The sequence below is a fragment of the Oryctolagus cuniculus genome, chromosome 1, assembly GCF_051225735.1.
Source record: "Oryctolagus cuniculus isolate XC-2025 breed Fujian yellow rabbit chromosome 1, ASM5122573v1, whole genome shotgun sequence".
Taxonomy (NCBI): Eukaryota; Metazoa; Chordata; class Mammalia; order Lagomorpha; family Leporidae; genus Oryctolagus; species Oryctolagus cuniculus.
The window spans coordinates 191941856-191960672 of record NC_142867.1 but is presented as its reverse complement, the minus strand read 5'-3'; the positions used below and the strand labels follow the sequence as shown (position 1 = coordinate 191960672).

The window sequence follows — 18817 nt, the reverse complement described above, 5'->3', positions numbered from 1 at the left end:
TAGCATGATGTTACTCATGCTTCTGGCAAAAAATTAAAGCTCTGGTGATAGATGTTTCTTCCTCAAGTACACATACACATGCCTTAATGCAAGCCACGTATCAGTACAGTGTGTGTATTACGTGCAGAAACTACACAAAAGCAGTATTTCTTAGCCTATGGTTTTACTCCTTCACTGTGAACTATCGTGGAGCCACTGATCAGCATGCAGGACCAAGTTCCAGAGAAATACACAGAGATCTCTAGGGAATACACTCCATCTGTAGGGAGAAGGGGCTCCATGTTACAGACCCATCACCACTTGCTCTCTTCTAAAACCTTTTGTTCTTACCCAAAAAGGGGTGGGGGGATGTGTATTTCAACTGGTGTCTAACACATTTAGAAAAAAATGCAAAATTGTTCAGTGGTTCATTTTTGTTTACTCACACACTTAAAACAGAGGGAGGGAGAGGGAGGAAATGTGAGATGGGGAGGGAGAGAAGAAGGGAGGAGGAGAGCGACAGCAATGTTTAGGGTGTGAGATGTAAGATTTATAATGAATCTTAATGAGAAAAAATTGGTGTTTAAGACAGATCAGTGTATTTGCAAATGACTGTCCATTAGACTCATGTGTTTAAAAGCTGAGTGCCTTTGTATTACCTGTAGATCTCTGAGCTGTAGCTTCAGAATTTCTTGAGTGAGTTTGTTGGCAGCCTTAATAAGTGAGCACATTTGTTTGAGGATTAAGTTGAATTGTGATAGGAACGGCTGTATTCAGATGGCTCCAGTTTGCAGTACAGATTCAACAGTGCAAAATAGGAAGGTGCTTAAGTCTCAGTTGGTATTTCATTTTTTTTCATGGTATCAGTAGGTTCTATTTGGCTGTTTTTAGCTGTTAACAACAATGTACCTTATATTGAATTTATTGTGAAATAGCAGATGATAGATGTGGAACTATACTGAAAAAAAATTTCAGTGTGAATTTATAGAGCAATTAAAACAAGTGACAGGCATTTGGCATAGCAGTTTAAGATGCCAGGTAGACACCGCTGTCCCACATTGGACTGCCTGCATTTGATCTCTGGCTGTGGATGCCAACTTCAGATTCTTGCTAATGAAGACCCTGGGAGGCAGCAGTGATGGCTCAAGGGAGAGGTGTCCTGTCTGCTGGCTCGCTACCCAAACGTCTGAATCAGTCAGCAAAGACAGGAATCAGGAATTCATTCTGGATCACCCTTAGGGGTAACACACCCACTTGAGCCACCACTGCTTCCTTGTGTCTGCAGCAGCAGGAACCTGGAGATGGGGCTGGAGGGTAGCCTCAAATCCAGGCACTCTGCTGTGGGATGTACGTTTCCCAGCTGATGACTCTATTGCTGGGCCAGACTTCCACTCTGTACCATCGTTGTGATAATGTAATTTTAGAGCCATAGGCAATTTTTAAAATGCTTATAGACCTGTATCACATTTGTTTTCTATTTCTGAAGGAATGGCTAAATTAATCTGCATATTTACTGTTAAATAAAGCAAAATTAATAGTAACGGACACCATCCTTGCTTTTCCCAAACGTGTTGGTGTGAGCATCAGTCTCCTGAAAGAAGAGGCCTATTAAAAAATGCAGTACATGTGTTTTAACAATTTTAACCAGAACTCATATGATGTGATCAGCATTTGATTTATAAAAAGTTTCCTTTCATAATCCCTACTTATATGAGATATCTCTAATCCCGTGGTTTGTTGACCTAGAAGCCTTGTAAAACACTTATACTTTTGACAATGTTATTTCAGTATGTTAAGGATCAATGCCATACTTTCACACCCAAATCTCAATGGGATATTTCCATAGATGTTGAATTTAATAATCTCAAGAGAGGCAGAAACTTCCTTGAGCTGGACAGTAACGCTCAACACTGGGAGCATTGGTAATTACTTTGTCAGTGTCTCTTGTCCCACTCCAGTGGTTCTCAACCTTGGATGCACACTGGAATTACCGTGTACAGTTAATAAAACAATGTTGATACTTGGGTGGCACCCTAGATATTCTTGTTTTATTAATCCCAGAGTAGGGTCTGGAGATAAAGATTTTTAAAACCCAGAAACATAGCTTATTGTAACTTATATACAAGAAATTTGTTCATTTAATTATAAATTAAAAGACAGGAGGGACTTTGTCTTCAATGAATAATGACTCAGTGCCTGACACAGAGTAGACTTAAAGCGAATAAATGGATGAAGAACTAGAAGGATGGATGGAAGGATGGATGGATGGATGATTTGGGACAAATTCTTTCACTTTTTTTTTAAAGGTTTTATTTATTTGAGACGTAAATTTTACAAACAGACACAGAGAGAAACAGAAACAAGGTCTTCCATCTGCTGGTTCACTCCCCAAGTGGCTGCAATAGTCCCAGATGAGCAGATTTGAAGCCAGAAGCCAGGAGCATCTTCTGGGTCTCCCACATGGGTGCAGGGGCCTAAGCACTTGGCCATCTTTCACTGCTTTCCCAGGCCATCAGCAGGGAGCTGGATCTGAATAGTAGCAGCTGGGACATGAACCCGCACCCATGTAGGATGCTGATGCCGCAGGCAGAGGCTTACCCTAGTATGCCACAGCTCCCACTCTGAACTCTTTTACTTTTATTAGTATGAGTTTTCAGTATAACTATTAAGAGGGTTGAACTATATATTCTTTCATTATTTCAAATGACTTTCCTGAGAGCCCATAATAATGTGTCTATCTAATTTTGTTTCCCAAATTGTAAGGATCTCATTGGCAGAAACTAGAATTTTCTGAATATCCCCCCAAAAAATCATTTTTAAGTTTTATGGTTATTGCTGAATTAAATTGCAAATTTATGTATTTATGAAGTGCCTTGTGGGGATTGTAAATTTTTTTAACTTTTATTTAATGAATATAAATTTCCAAAGTACAATTTATGGATTACAATGGCTTCCCCCCATACCGTCCCTCCCAACCACAACCCTCCCCTTTCCCACTCCCTCTCCCCTTCCATTCACATCAAGATTCATTTTCGATTATCTTAATATACAGAAGATCAGCTTAGTATACATTAAGTAAGGATTTCAACAGTTTGCTCCCACACAGAAACATAAAGTGAAAAATAATAGATGATTTTTTTTAAATGATGATGAAATCAGATCAGACCTATTGTCATGTTTAATCCCAGTGAGAGTCAAGTTGGGAGTTGATAATTTCTTTTTCTTTTTTTTTTTTTTTTACAGAGGATCAGTTTAGTATACATTAAGTAAAGATTTCAACAGTTTGCACCCCCATAGAAACACAAAGTGAAATATATTGTTTGAGTACTCGTTATAGCATTAAATCTCAATGTACAGCACATTAAGGACAGAGATCCTACATGAGGAGTAAGTGCACAGTGACTCCTGTTGTTGACTTTACAAATTGACACTCCTGTTTATGGCATCAGTAATCTCCCTATGCTCCAGTCATGAGCTTCCAAGGCTATGGAAGCCCTCTGAGTTCTCCGATTCTTATCTTGTTTAGACAAGGTCATAGTCAAAGTGGAGGCTCTCTCCTCCCTTCAGAGAAAGGTACCTCCTTCTTTGAAGACCTGTTCTTTCCACTGGGATCTCACTCACAGAGATCTTTTGCCAGAGTGTCTTGGCTTTCCATGCCTGAAATACTCTCATGGGCTTTTCAGCCAGATCCGAATGCCTTTAGGTCTGATTCTGAGGCCAGAGTGCTGTTTAGGACATCTGCCATTCTATGAGTCTGCTGAGTGTCTCACTTCCCATGTTGGATCACTCTCCCCTTTATTTATTCTTTCGGTTAGTGTTAGCAGGTACTAGACTTGTTTATGTGCTCCCTTTGACTCTTAGTCCTTTCATTATGATCAATTGTGAACTGAAATTGATCACTTGGAATAGTGAGATGGCATTGGTACATGCCACCTTGATGGGATTGAATTGGAATCCCCTGGTATGTTTCTAACTCTACCATTTGGGGCAAGTCAGCTTGAGCATGTCCCAAATTATGCATATGTACTCTTTAGAATACTATACCGCAGTAAGAAACAACGAAATCCAGTCATTTGCAACAAAATGGAAGAATCTGGAACACATCATGCTGAGTGAAATAAGCCAATCCCAAAGGGACAAATACCATATGTTCTCCCTGATCGGTGACAACTGACTGAACACCAAAAAGGAAACCTCCTGAAGTGAAATGGACACTATGGGAAACAGTGACTTGATCAGCATAGCCCTGACTGTTAATGAACAACTTAATACATTATCCCTCTTAGTATTTTTTTTGTCTGTTCTACTTAATATGACTGGTTTAATTCTGTAATTAATACACAGTTATTCTTAAGTGTTAAAAATTAACTGAAATGTGATCCCTGTTAAACATAAGAGTGGGAATAAGAGAGGGAAGAGATGTATAATTTGGGATTGTAAATTTTTAAAATTTTTTGCAGTATAAGTGTAACTAAGGATCCACATGATATACTCTAAGAGATCTCTTGCTTAAGGAAAAAATATAAAGATTAGATTTAGCATATACAGAAAGTGACTCATTTAGTTCCTAGTAAATCAGAACTCTTTAAAAGTTTAGTTATCCAAATTATTTAGTAATTTTATTTTTATAATTAAGTTAGTTTCTGTGAGTCTTTAAAACCAATATTGACATTTTAATTGTAATTTCTGCCATGATACATTATGGGAAGATCATTTATGAGGACTGTTGCTATTTTTGTTTAGGAAATGTTTATTTTAAATAATCCTTCCTCATTGTGATTGAGTTGAACTAATAGTGTTGAACTAATGATCAGTCTAAAGAGTCCATAATAAAAAATACTAAAATTTTGTACATAATGATCCATGGTCAGAAATTCATGTGTGCAGGCCACAATAGTGATTTTATTATAACAAAGAGAATCAAGAGGGCTTTGCTCTAGTGAAAAGAATATTGGACAAAACTCAAGTGGGAATTGAATGCAAGCTACGGCTTCATTCAAACCTTGTTTCCTTTTGAAATTCATCTTTCAAAATGCCTATTTTGTGATAGAATTTTGGAGGAGTTACATATACTTGCACAGCTCAACACTGTATAATTAATCACAATCAGGTTCAATTACAATTACATATTGAGCCAAGTCTGCTCATTTGAAACAAGGCTTCTGTGGGTTGCCCTGTACTTGAATGGGTTTTTGTGGCCTGCTAGTAGGTTTATATGTACCAGTTAATGAGGTTGCCTGGAGGTTAACTGAAACTATTCCGTTCATAATGCCATTAGTTTCACAGTAATATTTGCATGCCAAGAGAGAGATTGAACAATTTTGTTTATCAAATAGTTAGGCCCAAATAACTTAATAACTTACATCCTAGTCATATTTTACAAAAATACATAAAAATAAAAGAAAATAATATTCAATTTATTTCATAATTATTTATTAACAAGATGTGTGTACCTATTGGGCGTTGCAAAGCTTCTCAAACCTTACAATCAGATTAGATGCCGCCACCCTAATTTCCTGTTCTGAATTGCTTCTCATGGGATATTTATGTTTTATCCCATTAACCACTAAAAATCCAACTCCATAAAACTATCTTCAAAGGGAATACAGTAACATCTAATGTTAAGGCTGTGAACCACCACTAGCTAAAAGATTTTTCAGTATATACCATATAACTAATATTTTTCATAGAAAATTTAGAATCATTCATATCACCTTTGTAAGTTTATTGCGACACCATTGGGTCCTTTGGTGCAGAGTAGAGAACTCTGGGGATAAACTGTTTGCTGAGTCGTACATACTATTCTCAGGAGTTAACTAGGCCAAATGTTGGACAATGAGTTTTAAGGCAACATGAGTTTCAAACTAGTTATTAAATGCTTGAGTCTTTTTCTGATGATACCATCTGTGTTCAAGTATTCTTTACATTTTGAAAGTGGATGTTAGGTGCCATTGTTTATCTCTTTTTTAAAATGATTGGCCTTTTCTCTGAGAAGAAAAGTTCAATGCAAACAAATTTTGTTCAATACAGAAAAGCAAATAGGAATTTTTTCTCATCTCACAATTCAAGAATTAAACATCCTTAATCTGTGTACTTTTTTCCTAATCAGGGATAAACAAACACTCATGTTTTTCATTACTTGTTTTTTACAAAAAATAATTTTATACTATTCAACGGTCTGCTTTATTCACAAACTTACAAACCATATATTTTAGTAGCTTTCAAAGTACACACATATGTGTTTATACATATACATACATTAAAAGTTTTAATAGTTGCAGGTTATCCCACTTTTAGCATGTATCAGATTTTACTTAACCAGTTGTAATTGTTAGTCATTTGGATTATTTTGAATTTTCTCCACCACAAAACATAATAAAAATTCACCTTTTTAGGGTAACAGAATCCTTAAAATCAACCATGTATGTTTATTTCCCTAAGAAGCATCCTTGAAGTCAAATTACTTTAAGGTCTACATATATTAGAAAGTCTTTATATGGTGTCAGTTTTCTCCCTGAGCCTTATAATTTGGTTTGCAAATGATCTCCAAAATATGTATTAATAATTCACTTTCGAGGAAGGGGCTTCAGCCTCTTCAGCAGAGGCTCCAGCCTCTGCAGGCATCAGAGGGTCCACACGGGAGAGAAGCCCTACAAATGTGAGGAGTGTGGCAAGGCCTGCAGCCAGTTCCAGCCTATGCATCCACCAGAGGGTCCACACTAAGGAGAGAAATCATCTCAAGATGGCAGTTATGTGAGAGCTTTTGCTGAGAGTTAAAAATCTTAAAACCCATATATATGTGCCACTAGGAAGGAAACCCTGTAGATACCCGCATTGTCCCAAAAAATACTTCAGCAGCCCGGGCGAGCGTTCCCTCGGAGGGGGCCCGTGTCGGGTTGCCTTCTGGTTCATGTTCCTTGACTTGGCTGTGACCGTGGAGTCCCTGTGAGGGTCTGCCCACACGGGCGGCCAGGCCCTGCTCAGGGATGCCTGTGGGAGTCCAGCAGGAAGCCCCCACGTGGAAATATTATTACAGCCCATGGGCGTCGCCCAGTCTCCCCAGTCGCCTTCTCTCTGCTCTAGCGGAAGGGTTCCCAGGTTGTCCTCGCATCGCTCAGATCCGTCCTTTCCCTTAACTTGAGCCTCCTGGTTAGTGCCATTGAGAACGGAGCCCAGGGTCCTGCTCTGGTACTTCTGAGGTTTCCACTGACCGAGCCCACGTAGCTTCCACGCATCCCAGTGCTACTGACCCCGTTGTTCGAGCGTCCTCAGACCTTCGCAGTTAGGTTTTAGGTGACTCAAAACCTTCAGTGGCAGGCGGGGACCCTGCACTTGGCTTTAGTTTTGTGGATCTGCTAATCACTGTGTCCCTGGCACTCAGACTTATTTTTCCAGTGGCTGCATCACATTTTTAACTTGAATTTTTCCAAAGTAGCTGAATGTAAATAGAGAGGAAGAAGCATGCCAAGGGGGGATTTTCTGCATCCAGAATGCCCTCACTCCCGAGCCCCTGTGTGAGGCGCGGTCCTTTGCGGCCAGGGGTGCCCTACTGAAGGGATGGGTGGGCGTTTCACCCGAAGTCTGCAAAGGGGCAGCTGCGTGTGGGCGGGGCTGCAGCGGGTGGGAGGGGCTGCCTCTGGGTCCCGCCTCCAGCGTGGCTGTCTGAGTCCACAGTCCTTTGCTTGCTTCGTTCACTCCACGTATTTATTGAAGACCTGCTGTGTGCTGGGCACTGCTGGTGCTAGGGACGCCCCTGAGCAGACAGCAAGGGGCCTGCTCCTGCAGAGCCTGGTCTGACGCAGGAGACAGGTGATAGGCAAGTACGTAATGTAGTTTGAGGTAGTGATTCATTGCTATGGTAAAGTAAGCTAAGGTGATGGTGTGGGGTGATGGTATGGGGTGGTGTGGGGGCGGGGCAGGGGTGGGGTGACACAGCTAGTGGTCAGGGAAGCCCCTGTCGGGGCTGCTCGCTCCAGGACCCGCCCTGAGTTTAGGGACAGGAAGAAGGCAGGCACTGGGGTTGGTGGGCCACGGGGAAGGCTGGCGCTGAGCCAGTGGGTTGTGCTCCGTGGTGGGTTTTGCTGGGTTGATGTTGGGGAGACTCACGGACTGAAGACGAGAGTTCCCAAAGACAAGAACAAAAAGCACCCGCTGTTTGACATGGCTTCCTTCTCGTTCTGTCGCTGGTGATTTCCTGCACGCAGTCCTTTGGCTCAGGAAGTCCTTGGGGACATGGAGGGTCTTTGCGGCTCTCAGTGGGTGACGCAGTCGCTGTTTGTGGACTGAGGTGGGGGGGCGAGGGGCTCAAACAGTCTCAGAAGTACTGGCGCAAAGCTTAAGTGTCTCCATATTTGAATTAGTGTCTATTGAACTGGAAGGGGTTGTCTGTAAGACCTCAACACACGAAGGAGATTTGGGAGGAGCACATGATGGGGTGGACCAAGAGGTGGGGGCCCAGGTGGTCCCCGGCTGGTTCTTCCCCCAGGCGTGCCTGCTGCCGCCCGGGAGTCCTTCCCGGGCTCCCCTGGCATGGAGGGCCGGCTCGGGGATCTGCGGAAGCCCCTCCAGGCCCGGGCTCGCGGCTGCGGTGGACGCGGCCGCTGACTTCTTGCTGTCACGGTCCTGTGGAGTATTCGAGAAAAACCTAGACTTTGAGTTGACAGCCAGCTGAGAATATCACTGATAGAATTTTAGTTTTAGGGAAAAAAATCAGTTTGATTTCTGGCTTTATTGCTGTGAGGTATGTGAGCTTGGGCGAGTCGCTGAATCTTTGGGTCTGAGTTTCCTCACGCAGTGAGGATGGTAGGCTCCGTGATTTCTGAGTTTCCAGCTGGTCCTAGAGCTCTGTATTTCTACATAGTGGAATTATTTTATCATGTTGTTGCTGAGAAGATGACTAACACTTTGGAAGCTGCTAATTTTATGTCGAGCTTTAAGGTCCATAATTGTTACCTTCAGAAAATATTATTTGACCTATAGTATGTCTGTCTAAATCAATTTAATAAAATCACTTTACAACAGGGAAAAAACTCACTTTCTCAAAATGTCATCTTTACAGTGTAAAAATTGCTTATATCCATTCAGTTATGTTTTTGGACTTTATAATTTTTTTTTAATCTCACTAACTATGGGACCGCACTGCTTTGATTGTTTACTTTGGCTTTACCACTTATCTCAATGTATGATAATGTAGGTCCAACCACTCACTCAACACAGTGTGTAATAATCTTGCCCATTCTCTCATATATATCTATTTACTTACCCCTCCCACTGACTCCACCTGTCATGAACATGCTGTAGGATTTAAGTTCTTGGAATTGAGTAACATTTATGGATCAGTTTTGGAGGAGAAATCTATATTCAAGTTATGTTTTACTCTAGAGATGCAGTCTCTAGCCATTTTCTACCTTTGATGTTCCCTATTCATTAAAAATGCATATATCTTTCAATTCTCATAAGCAGAATAAAACACTTATATTTTGGTTTTTAACAGATAAAGGTTTTCTAATACATTTTATTAAATATATATATTTGGCTCTTAAGCTATGGACAAGCCTGTTTTAAAAAATTTTATAGTCAGTCAACTTGCTAAATTAACTAAGGTTTTTTATTCATATAGCATTTATTTATTTTTAAAGATAAATATTATTTTTTAAAGATTTATTTATTTGAAAGTCAGAGTTACACAGAGGACAGGCAGAGAGAGAGAGAGAGAAAGAGAGAGAGAGGTCTTCCATCTGCTGGTTCACTCTCCACTTGGCCCAATGGCTAGAGCTGTGCCGATCTGAAGCCAGGTGCCAGGAGTTTCTTCCGAGTCTCCTATGCCAGTGCAGGGGCCCAAGCACCTGGGCCATCTTCTACTGTTTTCCCAGGCCATAGCAGGGAGCTTGATTGGAAGTGGAGCAGCCAGGATATGAACTGGTGCCCATATGGGATGCCATGCTTCAGGGCAGGGCATTAACCTGCTGCACCACAGTGCCAGGCCCCCATATAACATATTTATTATCATAATGCAAGTTAAATAATTAAATACTAGTATTCTATATCTTATTCTGGAATGTATCTGGAGTTTAAAAATCCAGGTGGTTTCAAATAAATTTTAATTTAATTATATTTCCTTCTGCATTTTTAAAATTTTCATATTTTATTATCTTATCACATGATATTGAAACTTTTAATAAATGTTATGTTTAATTACTTCGCTTTTTATTATGAAGAGTTACTATGTAATAGATCTCATAAGAGGAAATATTTTTGCATTCTTGGGATTACTCTCATCAATACATCTGTTTTTCTTTTAATATATTGCTGAATAATGTGTATTGATTTTCAATTAAAATTTTAAATATATAATCCTAAAAAACATAACATTGATCTTTCTTTTTTTTGTTTTTTTGGTGATCCATCATAGTCAGATTTTGGCCCCTGGCATTATGTTACTGTCATGAAATGAATTAGAAAAGTCTGTTTCTCTTCATATTGGGTGAGGCTGGCAAATTACTGCCTGCTGTTCAACACTTACGTTTATTAATAAAGCTTTACTGAAGCACAGCCATTGTTACTTACTTAGATGTTGTCTATGCCTGCTTTCATGATGTAGCCACCATGTGGAGTAATGACATCAGAGACCTTCGGACTGTCTAGGTTACTATATTTATTATTTGACCTTTTACAGACAAAGTGTGCCTCTATTTCACTGCAAAACATTTCTTCTTAGTGTTTATGTGTACTCTTTCTTTTGATCTGCTGATACTTTCAATTTTCTCTAATGGTTTTTCTGTCTAATAATTCTTACAGAAAGAGATCTTGGTTGTTTTCAGCTGTGAAATGTAATCTGTCAGGAATTGGAGCAGATCCCCACTTTCCTTGTGGAATATCTTCCAATACACCTCGTGAATGCATGAAATCACAGAAAATTCTGAACCCTATATGTTCTTTCCTCTACATGCATTTCTTTTCACATAAAGGAAGCACTTTATAGCTTCTTTGTGACATATCTGAATTAACAGCATTGCTGCTCTTGTATTTTGAGGCCTTTATTACGTAATATAAAGGTTAGTTGAACGCAGGCAGTGACACTGTGACATTCGGTCTTACAACTGAGACAGCTACTAAGTGACTGACTGGTGGGTAGCATATGTAGCATGGATACTCTGAACAAAGGAACGATTCAGGTCCTGGGTGAGATAGAGCAGGATAGCACAAGATTTAATCATACTACTTTAAAATCCACAAACTGTTTATTTCTAAAATTTTCCATTCGATATTTTTTGCACAGAGTTGACCACAGGTAACTGAACTTTGGAAAGGAGGGGCAATTGTATTTAGGATCACTGTTCCATGATTTTTCTTGTTACAAATAATGTCACAATTTACTTACTGAATGTTTACTTAATACTTAAATTTACTGCAGATGTCCTTTCACAGTGGAGAGGGGTCCAGTTATTTTCAGAGCTATGGACAGGGCCGCAGGCATAGAAAGACATTACTCGTGCAACAGACTCATTTCTCTTCAGGAAAAATTTCCCTTTCATAGGGAGACTTCCCTGCCTTAAGACTTTTGAGGCAGAAATGCTTACTCCTCTTTGCCCCCTGCTGTAGACATTTAATTTGTAGTGTTCCCCATGTAACTTACTAAAAATTTCTTCCAGCCTGCAGAATGAGAGTTAGCTGTGAACAGCTGCAGGATTCCCAGCCTCCACAGATAAAGGAAATCTGTAGGACATCTTTATGTGTTCTACAGTAACAGCAGGAAGCAGTGAGCACAAACTCCCTCCACTTGTTTCTTATCTAAACTCCTTCTTGTTTGTCTCAACAATTCAGACCCATGAATAAGGTTCTTACCTCGTTTTTGGCATGAATGTGATTTTGTCTATTATGTTGCTTAAGATGAGAAACTAGACAGGGTTTAGGTCCTCATATCAATCCCAGGAACACTTTTATTACCATGCACCAATAATTATGCAGGACAATGTAAATGTATCAGTCGTTTGCTCTTCTGCTTGGTTAATTTGCCGAAAAACACAAAAGTTTTACCTTAGACCTCTTGTCAGTATTTCTTCTTATACTAATTCCATAATATCATATGAAAAATCATCACTCTGTAGTTCAAGAAATGCAAGAAAATTGCATGATCTTTTTCTTGTTTGGTTGGGGAGGGAGTGTATGTGTGTCCTATCAGCAGCATTTGCTGTTACTGCTAATTAATACCATAAACTGTAAATCAAGTGCAAGTTTAACTTGTCATTATCTTATTATTATTCCATCATTACATGACCCGTGGCTCTGACCACCCTGAATGGTTTCTGGATTTCTGAATAGACAATAATTATCCACTCCATGGTTTCCCATTTCTTGTGTCCTCCTTGAGAAACACTGATGGAAGGCGATTGTCGCATGCTTTATAAAATGACTGTATGGACTAGCTAAGTTCTGATTAGAACAGATTTTTAAATCTGTTTTACAGTTCCTTAGAAATGACCATCCACCTACAGAAGAGTTATTCTGTCATTGAGTGTCTTAAAATAAAGCCACTCACCTGGAACGTGGAAAGATTTGATCACCAGGAGCAACAAGATCAGCTGTAGCTGTTTTTGTTGTTATTGTTGTCTTGTTTTATTTAAGTGAGGAGAAAATGCTCACTGAGGCTCTTCTCTCTGGTTTTCCCTTTTTCTCAAGAAGAAAACAAAAGGATGTTCTAACCCTGCAGAAAAATTTGCAAATAGTATTAAATTGTATTTAAACTACATGTGTAAGTCCTTTATTCACACAACCTCCTCTAGGATATATCACATAAAATTACTTAGAATCCCACTCCTCACCACTATACCTACCCAAAAGGCAATACTTACCTGAAGTTATCGCTTGTTGGAGACATCTCTTGGATATCATGGGACTTAATCCTAACATTTTACATGACAGGATACAGAGCAGAGAGAAGGAGCATATTTCACCAAAGTCCTAAAGCTAAAAGCCATCAAAAAGAGACTTAACAAAAGCTTTTAAATTCCATTCCCATCAGTAACTATTGGGTGATCGTTCCACTGATAAAGCCACAGTTATACATCTCTGGCTGGAGGTGGGCATGGGAGGTGGGCATGGCACACTGTGATGAGGTTTGCATGTTTTCTGGACTAATTATTGTCTCTTGATATGTACAGTTTGAAATGATTTATCTGTACAACAATGTGACTATAAGCATCAAAAGATAAATGACAAGTATGATAGAGACCCAAAGTTAAAACAGAGCGAACAATAGAGAGTCCAGACGCATCAGCCATGTGGAGAGCCAAGGTTTTGTTGCAGATTTTCCTTTGTACTTCCTTGAGGTTGAGAGAAAGAAAATGAATCTTTTTTGTAATCAGAGAAAAGGGATTTAACTTGTAATTCCTTAGAAGTATACAAGCATTCAGTGGCTATTATTTTTAAGAATCTTTCTTCATTCCCTTGGTACTTGGAATTATGTTGTAGAAAAGCTTGAGTCTTCCAGGGAACTTGTTGAGTGTTGGTTCTAACTCTGCCACATTGGGAGAGAGAAGGAGGGAATGTCTGAGTAGTCACAGAGAAAATCTAAAGTTTGCAAAAGCTTAAAATTCCATTGCAGGTAAACAGTATTCTTTTTTTTTCTGATGAGGCGATTTTAAAGTTAAGCTATTCATAGGAACTTTGTTATAGAGTGGAAAAAGTTAAGGATTTAGAATTAGGAGGCCAGTCTGAGGTGCTTGTCTACTGTTTGAGCGTTAGGGAAAGTGACTCAGAATGTAAAGTTCTCATAATGGTTAAGTTTAGTCAAGGTCATTATGAAGTATGAAACTTTAAAAAGTCCTATTTCTTATCATTTTAGTTTAATATTATTTTGAGCAAATGGCTAATACCATACAATGTACACCCTTTTTTATATTTAACGTCATAATTTTTGTTTTATTTTTCTGTGATTGGTTTATTAGCTACTTTCCATAGAGAGTTGAATGCTTTTAATTATGAAGTCTGACTTTTCTTGGCTAATGTTCTGTCTGCAATGTGTTTTAGGAGTTGCCATCACAGAGTTGTATTTCACAAGACAGTAATATTACAGCAGTAAAGAATTCATTTAAGTGAACCTGAATGGTAAAATATATTGTGAGACATGAGTGAAATGATTGGTAACATATTAGGTAGAATCACTCTCTATTTGCTGTCTTTTATTACATTGCCAAATACCTTTTCTAGTTTCTCTGTTAGCATATTTAAAAATAAGCAAATGAAGTTACAAATTTAGTTTTTTGGTGTGTGTGATAAAAGATGGATTTTAAAATGGCCTAGCCACAGGATCGAGGTTGTAGCTCGGTGGGTTACCAGCATAAAATATGAGCATTGGTTCAAGTCCTGGCTGCTTGACTTTTGAGCCAGCCCCCTGTAAATGCACCCGGGAGAAGAGTAGAGGGTAACTCAATTGCTTGGGCCTCTGGGTGGAATTCCTGGTTCCTAGTTTCATTCTTGCCTAGACCTGCCTGTTGTGGCCATTTGGAAATGAACCAGCAAATGGCAGATATCTTTTGTCTTTCCCTCTCTCTGTCACTCTGTCTTTCAAATAAATTTAAAAAAAAACACAAACATTAAATAAAATAAAAATGGTTCAGCCATATCTATTGTATTGGTTAAAGATTTATCGAGGCTGAAACCTGTTTGTTCTATTTATGAGAACTTTCCTTGTTTCTCACTCAACCTAGATATCAAGTAGCAAGAAATTAGTCCTTGTTTCCCCTTATTTTTGTGTTTTATGAAGTATTTTTCTTTAGGGACACATTAGATTGTTTTATGGCTCTGCATTTTATTTGCCCTTAAAAAAGAATGGAAAAAGACTGAATCATGCTCTTGAACTTATTGCAAGATTTTCTAAGAAACTAATGGCATGAAGGAATGATTCTAATACCGAAATATCTTTATGATTAGTTCATCTATTGCTGTGCTGAGTTACCTAGTAATAAAATTTTTCATGAAAATTTTCAGTTCTTTATATGTTTTCTATAACATGTGTTAGAAGTCCATGATATATCTTCATGCTTTGAAGATGAATTGCTGTTCTAAGGAGTATTTAATTTTCCTTGAAGTATTTTGCACTGCCAAGAAATATGCCAAAGTCTGACCAGTTACAGCCACTGAGTTTGAATAAACCAACATCTATTTTCATCTAGTCACTCTCCTTCAGAAAGTGTGTGAAGAATAAGTGAAAGGATGTCTGATAGATTCCTCTTTTCTCTCAATAGAATTAAAGCATACCATTGTTCTATTTTAGTGTGATGCATGTTGGATTATTACTATATGACTTCAACTCAAACTTAAAATATTTATTGTTTTATACCACAGTGAGAGTGTATATAATGTGTCCTAAGGTTGTATTCCATGAAGAATACAGCTCCCTGAGCTTTTTTCTGTTTTAATAAACATACCACCAGCTATCACTATTGAGGGCTTATAGTATACAAAGCATCGTGCTTGAGAGCCTCTCATTTAATCCTCTTACTAACCCTGTGGCTTAGGAATTTTTGACCTTCAATACCAAGAGAAACTGAAATTAATCACATAGTTTCCCTATGATCATGTATTGAATGTCAGAATTCAAATTTAGCAGACTGGCACGGAGACACAACAGGGTAAGCCACCACCTACAAGGCAGATATCCCATATCAGAGAGCTGGTTTGAGTCCAGGGTGCTCCACTTCTATTCCAGGTCCCTGCTAATGTGCTTGGGAAAGCAATGTAAGATGTCTCAAATGTGTAGGTCCTGCCACTTGTATGGGAGACCCAAACAGGGTTCCTCATTTCTGGTCCCTGCGAGAGTGAACCAGTGGGTGGAAGATTCTGTCAGTCTTCCTGTGTCTCTGTCACTCTACCTTTCTTATGTGTAACTAAATCTTAAAATTCACTGGACCAGTGTGATATAGTGGGTAAAGCCACCCGCTTCAACACTGGTATCCCATATGGGTTCCAGTTCATGTCCTGTCTGATCCACTTCCAATCTGGCTCTTTGATAGTGGACTAGGAAAGTCAGCAGAAGCCAGCCCAAGTGTTTAGGCCCCTGAACCCATGTGGGAGACCTAGATGAAGCTCCTGGCTCCTGGCTTCAACCTGATCCAACCCTGGCTGTTGAAGCCATCTGGGTAGTGAAACAAGAGATGAAAGATCTTTCTCTCTCTCTCTTTCTCTCCCTCTCTCTCCTCATTCTCTCTCTCCCTCTCCCTCTCTCTTTCTCCCTTCTTTCTTCCCTTCCTCTCAGTATCTCCTGCTCTCAGTAACTCTGACTTTCAAATGAATAAGAAAATAAAAATTTTAAAAAAAATTCAAACTTTTATCTACCTGATCTTGGGATTTATGCTGTTTACTCCCATTCCATTCTGCCTGTTTATGCGTTGATAGTGTACTCCTGTTTTACCAAGCTGCAGAGCAGGTCATTCTTGAAGCAGAAAACAACTAGGAAGGAGGCTAACAAGCGGGCAATAGAGCACCCTTTGGAAGACCATTTGAGGCACAATAGAACCTTTATGCACCAGTGGCTGAACAAGCTAGAAGACTCCGAGGAGAGAGCTTAGGCATAATGGCTGCAATCAACAGAGTTGCCTAGTACATTTCACTCCCACAACTAAGCCTCCAGCTCATCCAGGAAATAAGTTCTTGTAGTAGATCCTCATATTGTTCCAACCATCATCTAGAGATATTAAGTAATATTCATTATCATCTTTCAGGTGTGTGTTGTGTGTACATTTTATTATAATAACAAGTATTTCCTTAGGTTACCACTTCGAACATTGTTATTGAGTGGGCCTAACTGAAATTATGTTTAGAAAATGTGTTGATATTGTAAGTTTACTCACACTCAGAAGTCTTCAAAAATACAGTACTAACAGATTTATGAAACTCTGAGCACCTGAAAACTTTGTCATTTATTCCAATGAGCACTTTAAATACACAATCTCATTTGAATTTCATAACAACCTAAGTGGAAAATTCTATTATTATCCCACTTTTCAGATAATAGAAACTGAGCCTAAGTTTCAAATAGTTAAATATAACCTATCTTGATTGTCTTGAAGAGATTAATATGGATAAAAATGTAAAATAGTACAGCCTACATCTATTATTGGTAACATATAAATTATCTATTCTAAAATGGGCTAAAGAAAGTTAGCAAAAGGCCATTTAGAATCTTGTTAAATCTCATTAGATGCTAAGATAAAACGAAAGACTTTAAAGGAGTTTCATGCTTGTAAAATGTGCTTCAGGCTACGCTCCAAGAATTAGGAGATACCTGTTTTCTCCACCTGGCATCATATTGATGTATTCTCTTGTTTTGTTAGTTTGTATGTTCAGGCTAGGAATGATATGTCATAATTAGAGTCATGGAAACTGGAGGTACATAACTGCAATGCAGTTCATGGAAAAACATTTCTGTATTATATTAGTCAGCAATTAAAACTTATGAATCAGTATTAATCCAATTAGTGTGTTTTTACTCTTTCATGAAAGGCAGATATTACAGTCACTAACTAATAGAGACATTCAAACATTTAAGAGTTATCATGCATACAGGCTGAATGGAAAATAATATGGTTGGTGAACTTCAGCATTTTTTTAAATGATCCCTTAATTACTACATTCAGCCACTAATAACTACATACAGAGCCGTAGCCTCTACTTGTCCTTTCATGGTGTTCCTTCCAATGTAAGTTAAATATGTGTCTTCGATCATTAAGTAAAAAGTTTGAAATTAACAAATTCATTTTGAATTTAAAGTGGAGGAAACTTCAGTTTGTAGCCTCTCAGAACTAGCAAGTCTTCTGATCGTTTGTCCTACAGACCTCAGGCAAATGCTTTGGTTATTGCTGGTGTGCAGTAGCCTTTGGGGCGAGGGAGAGTAGCAGGGAATCAATCCCCGCAATACTAATTCAGTAGAGTTATACAAGTTATACAGTAATTTTTTTTTTACAGTACAGTGGGGTTTATTCCCCTTTTTACAAAATTTTATTTGTAAATGTACAGCAGGCTCCAAGATAACACTTAACACTTCATTCTAACTACGAGTGGCATAAGATGTTTTTTTTTTCTTTTTTTTTTAACTTTTATTTAATGAATATAAATTTCCAAAGTGCGGCTTATGGATTACAATGGCTTCCCCCCCATAACATCCCTCCCACCCACAACCCTCCCCTTTCCCACTCCCTCTCCCCTTCCATTCACATGAGGATTCATTTTCGATTCTCTTTATCTACAGAAGATCAGTTTAGCATACATTAAGTAAAGATTTCAACAGTTTGCTCCCACACAGAAACATAAAGTGAAAAATAATAGATGATTTTTTAAATGATGATGAAATCAGATCAGGAATTGAGATGTTTAGCTAGGAATGCAGTCAAGGGTGTCATCACTTCAGGTACAAGGAACAGCTTACTTTTTGCCAGATTTCTTAATTCCACCTGTGGCCAGGGGGCCCTTCCCTGCCACCTTCACTTTTAGCTCCTCGAGTTTCTTCTGCTACTCTTTCTGTTTGGGCTTGAAAGCTTTATCTTCCCCATCCATCTCCTTGGCCTGCTTCTTGGGCTGTTTCAGGGGCTTCTTCTTGCCACCTTCCCGGCCAGACATGGCACCTGCCGCCCCTTCCCCAGACCCTGCCACCAGAAACGGACTGTTTTCATGTTTTATTTTAAACATCTTTGCATTTACTTGTAAATATTGGTTTCTTTCCATTTTATAAAAGTAATACATGATTATCATAGAAAATTCCTGAAACAGAAAAGTGCAAAAAGGTAAACACTATTTTTCTTAAAATTCTACTTTTGATTTACAAAATAATGTACTTTTAAGA

The 18817-nt window shown here is 38.8% G+C and overlaps 1 protein-coding gene and 1 pseudogene across 6 annotated transcripts in view; one reads left to right on the top strand and one right to left on the bottom strand.

Moving 5' to 3' along the window:
- LINGO2 (leucine rich repeat and Ig domain containing 2) overlaps positions 1 to 18817 on the top strand; it is a 1387358-nt gene that overhangs the window by 949209 nt on the left and 419332 nt on the right. The gene's annotated exons all lie outside the window — the stretch shown is intronic.
- On the bottom strand, positions 18394 to 18632 carry LOC127493548 (translation machinery-associated protein 7 pseudogene; annotated as a pseudogene).